Source organism: Impatiens glandulifera, chromosome 3, assembly GCF_907164915.1.
Source record: "Impatiens glandulifera chromosome 3, dImpGla2.1, whole genome shotgun sequence".
NCBI lineage: Eukaryota > Viridiplantae > Streptophyta > Magnoliopsida > Ericales > Balsaminaceae > Impatiens > Impatiens glandulifera.
The window spans coordinates 45,251,342-45,257,066 of NC_061864.1; the positions used below are offsets into that span (position 1 = coordinate 45,251,342).

The following is a 5,725-nucleotide window of genomic DNA, read 5'->3' on the forward strand; positions in this document are numbered from 1 at the left end:
CACAAAAGAAACGCCTGAAAATTTATGATTAAAAAAAAACGAATTTTGTGTTTTTATATAAGAAAAAATATCATGAAAACGAAATTTGTATAAGACAAAATATTGGATTTTGTGTTTTTATATAAGACAAAATATAAAATATCATGAAAACGAATCGATTTGAAGATTTTTTGTCGTTTTGTACGAGAAAAACACAAAATAAACGCGTGAAAATGTATGATTTAAAAAAACAAATTTTGTGTTTTTATATAAGACAAAATATCATGAAAACGAAATTTATATAAGACAAAATATTGGATTTTGTGTTTTTATTTTAGACAAAATACAAAATATCATGAAAAATGATTGATTTGAAGATTTTTTGTCGTTTTGTACAAGAAAAAGACAAAATAAACGCGTGAAAACGTATGATTTAAAAAAAAAATGGATTTTATATTTTTATATAAGACAAAATATCATGAAAACGAAATTTATATAAGCCAAAATATAAAATATCATGAAAATAGATCGATTTAAAGATTTTTTGTCGTTTTGTACAAGAAAAACACATAATAAACGCCTGAAAACGTACGATTTTAAAAAAACAAGTTAATTTCAAACTTTCTAATTGATTTTTATGTATTTACGAAGTAAAACACAAAATAAAGGTGTGAAAACGAACGATTTAAGAAAAAACGTTAAATTCGTACTTTTTATTTGATTTTGTGTTTTTATATATGACAAAATACAAAATATTATGAAAACGGATCGATTTGAAGATTTTTTGTCATTTTGACGAGAAAAACACAAAATAAACGCGTGAAAATGTATAATTTAAAAAAAATGAATTTTGTGTTTTTATATAAGACAAAATATCATGGAAACTAAATTTATATAAGACAAATATTGGACTTTGTGTTTTTATATAATTCAAAATATTAAATATCATGAAAACGGATCGATTTAAAGATTTTTTGTCGTTTTGTACGAGAAAAACACAAAATAAACGCGTGAAAACATATGATTTTAAAAAAAACGAATTTTGTGTTTTTATATAAGACAAAATATCATGAAAACGGAATTTATATAAGACAAAATATTAGATTTTGTGTTTTTATATTAGACAAAATACAAAATATCATGAAAACGGATCGATTTGAAGATTTTTTGTCGTTTTGTACGAGAAAAACACAAAATAAACGCGTGAAAACGTATTATTTAAAAAAAACACACGTTAATTTCGTATTTTTATTGGATTTTGTTTTTTATATAAGACAAAAAACAAAATATCATGAAAACGGATCGATTTGAAATTTTTTCATCGTTTTGTACGAGAAAAACACAAAATAAACGCATGAAAACGTATGATTTAAAAAAAACACGTTGATTTCCAACATTTTAATTGATTTTTAATGTTTTTACGAAAAAACACAAAATAAACGCATTAAAACGTACGATTTTAAAACAACACGTTAAATTCGAACTTCCTAATTTATTTTTGATGTTTTTAAGAAAAAAACACAAAATAATGGTGTGAAAACGAACGATTTAAGAAAAAACGTTAAGTTCGTACTTTTTATTTGATTTTGTGTTTTTATATATGACAAAATACAAAATATTATGAAAACGGATCGATTTGAAGATTTTTTGTCATTTTGACGAGAAAAACACAAAATAAACGCGTGAAAATGTATAATTTAAAAAAATGAATTTTGTGTTTTTATATAAGACAAAATATCATGGAAACGAAATTTATATAAGACAAATATTGGACTTTGTGTTTTTATATAATTCAAAATATAAAATATCATGAAAACGGATCGATTTGAAGATTTTTTGTCGTTTTGTACGAGAAAAACACAAAATAAACGCGTGAAAACATATGATTTACAAAAAAAACGAATTTTGTGTTTTTATATAAGACAAAATATCATGAAAACGGAATTTATATAAGACAAAATATTAGATTTTGTGTTTTTATATTAGACAAAATACAAAATATCATGAAAACGGATCGTTTTGAAGATTTTTTGTCGTTTTGTACGAGAAAAACACAAAATAAACGCGTGAAAACGTATTATTTAAAAAAAACACACGTTAATTTCGTACTTTTTATTGGATTTTGTGTTTTATATAAAACAAATAAAAATATCATGAAAACGGATCGATTTGAAATTTTTTCATCGTTTTGTACGAGAAAAACACAAAATAAACGCATGAAAACGTATGATTTAAAAAAACACACGTTGATTTCCAACAATTTAATTGATTTTTAATGTTTTTACGAAAAAACACAAAATAAACGCATGAAAACGTACGATTTTAAAACAACACGTTAAATTCGAACTTCCTAATTTATTTTTGATGTTTTTAAGAAAAAAACAAAAAATAATGGTGTGAAAAGGAACGATTTAAGAAAAAACGTTAAGTTCGTACTTTTTATTTGATTTTGTGTTTTTATATATGACAAAATACAAAATATTATGAAAACGGATCGATTTGAAGATTTTTTGTCATTTTGACGAGAAAAACACAAAATAAACGCGTGAAAATGTATAATTTAAAAAAATGAATTTTGTGTTTTTATATAAGACAAAATATCATGGAAACGAAATTTATATAAGACAAATATTGGACTTTGTGTTTTTATATAATTCAAAATATAAAATATCATGAAAACGGATCGATTTAAAGATTTTTTGTCGTTTTGTACGAGAAAAACACAAAATAAACGCGTGAAAACATATGATTTAAAAAAAAAACGAATTTTGTGTTTTTATATAAGACAAAATATCATGAAAACGGAATTTATATAAGACAAAATATTAGATTTTGTGTTTTTATATTAGACAAAATACAAAATATCATGAAAACGGATCGATTTGAAGATTTTTTGTCGTTTTGTACGAGAAAAACACAAAATAAACGCCTGAAAACGTATTATTTAAAAAAAAACACACGTTAATTTTGTACTTTTTATTGGATTTTGTGTTTTATATAAGACAAAAAACAAAATATCATGAAAACGGATCGATTTGAAATTTTTTCATCGTTTTGTACGAGAAAAACACAAAGTAAACGCATGAAAACGTATGATTTAAAAAAACACACGTTGATTTCCAACATTTTAATTGATTTTTAATGTTTTTACGAAATAACACAAAATAAACGCATGAAAACGTACGATTTTAAAACAACACGTTAAATTCGAACTTCCTAATTTATTTTTGATGTTTTTAAGAAAAAAAACACAAAATAATGGTGTGAAAACGAACGATTTAAGAAAAAACGTTAAGTTCGTACTTTTTATTTAATTTTGTGTTTTTATATATGACAAAATACAAAATATTATGAAAACGGATCGATTTGAAGATTTTTTGTCATTTTGACGAGAAAAACACAAAATAAACGCGTGAAAATGTATAATTTAAAAAAATAAATTTTGTGTTTTTATATAAGACAAAATATCATGGAAACGAAATTTATATAAGACAAATATTGGACTTTGTGTTTTTATATAATTCAAAATATAAAATATCATGAAAACGGATCGATTTGAAGATTTTTTGTCGTTTTGTACGAGAAAAACACAAAATAAATGCGTGAAAACATATGATTTAAAAAAAAACGAATTTTGTGTTTTTATATAAGACAAAATATCATGAAAACGGAATTTATATAAGAAAAAATATTAGATTTTGTGTTTTTATATTAGACAAAATACAAAATATCATGAAAACGGATCGATTTGATGATTTTTTGTCGTTTTGTACGAGAAAAACACAAAATAAACGCGTGAAAACGTATGATTTAAAAAAATGGATTTTGTATTTTTATATAAGACAAAATATCATGAAAACGAAATTTATATAAGACAAAATGTTGGATTTTGTATTTTTATATAAAAAAATATAAAATATCATGAAAACGGATCGATTTGAAGACTTTTTGTCGTTTTGTACGAGAAAAACACAAAATAAACGCGTGAAAACGTATTATTTAAAAAACACACGTTAATTTCGTACTTTTTATTGGATTTTGTGTTTTTATATAAGAAAATATAAAATATCATGAAAACGGATCGATTTGAAGACTTTTTGTCATTTTGTACGAGAAAAACATAAAATAAACGCGTGAAAACGTATTATTTAAAAAAAACACACGTTAATTTCGTACTTTTTATTGGATTTTGTGTTTTTATATAAGACAAAATACAAAATATCATGAAAACGGATTGATTTGAAGATTTTTTGTCGTTTTGTACGAGAAAAACACAAAATAAACGCGTGAAAACGTATGATTTAAAAAAAATTGGATTTTGTATTTTTATATAAAACAAAATATAATGAAAACGAAATTTATATAAGCGAAAATAATGGATTTTGTGTTTTTATATAAGACAAAATATAAAATATCATGAAAACAGATCGATTTGAAGATTTTTTGTCGTTTTGTACGAGAAAAACACAAAATAAACGCGTGAAAACGTATTATTTATAAAAAACACACGTTAATTTCGAATATTTTAATTGATTTTTAATGTTTTTATGAAAAAACACAAAATAAACCCGTGAAAACGTACGATTTAAAAAAAACATTTTAATTTCAAACTTACTAATTGAGTTTTGATATTTTTACGAAAAAACACAAAATAAAGGCGTGAAAACGAACGATTTAAGAAAAAACGTTAATTTCATACTTCTTATTTAATTTTTTTGTTTTTATATATGACAAAATATAAAATATCATGAAAACGGATCGATTTGAAGATTTTTTGTCGTTTTGTACAAGAAAAACACATAATAAACGCCTGAAAACGTACGATTTTAAAAAAACAACACGTTAAATTCGAACTTCCTAATTTATTTTTGATGTTTTTAAGAAAAAAAACACAAAATAAAGGCGTGAAAATGAACGATTTAAGAAAAAACGTTAATTTCGTACTTCTTATTGAATTTTTGATGTATTTACGAAAAAACACAAAATAAAAGCATGAAAACGGAACGATTTGAAGAAACCGTGGTTGTAAACGGCCTTTGGTTGTTTAAAACTAGTCCGTTTCGAATTACATGAAAAAATTATTTTTTTAAATGAAATTATGAAGTATCAAATGAATAAATTGTTTATCATATGACATGTGCGATCATACCAGCACTAATGTACCGGATCCCATCAGAACTCCGCAGTTAAGCGTGCTTGGACGAGAGTTATACTAGGAAGGGTGACCCCCCGGGAATGCCTCGTGTCACACTCCTTCTTATATATTTTTTTTTAAAACAACCCAATTAACGATTAAAATAACGAAATTGAATAAATGTTAATGTCACACTCAATTTCAAAATTTTCTACGAAAAAAAACACAAAATAAAAGTATGTAAACGAACAATTGAAGAAAAAACGTTAATTTTATATTTTTTATTGGATTTTGTGTTTTTATATATGACAATATAAAATATCATGAAAACGGATCGATTTGAAGTTTTTTTGTCGTTTTGTACGAGAAAAACACAGAATAAAAGCGTGAAAACGTATGATTTAAAAAAAACACGTTAATTTTGATTATTTTAATTGATTTTTAATGTTTTTACGTAAAAACACAAAATAAATGCGTGAAAACGTACGATTTTTAAAAAACACGTTAATTTTGAACTTCCTAATTCATTTAATGTTTTTATGAAAAAAATATAAAATAAAAGCGTGAAAACGAACGAGTTAAGAAAAACGTTAATTTCGTACTTTTTATTTG

General features: G+C 23.5%; 1 non-coding gene across 1 annotated transcript; it reads left to right on the forward strand.

The window, feature by feature from the left end:
- Positions 1-5,114: 5,114 nt before the first annotated feature.
- Positions 5,115-5,233, forward strand: LOC124933169. Its single transcript, XR_007098880.1, has one exon. It is a non-coding gene; the product is annotated as a 5S ribosomal RNA (ribosomal RNA).
- Positions 5,234-5,725: the final 492 nt, after the last annotated feature.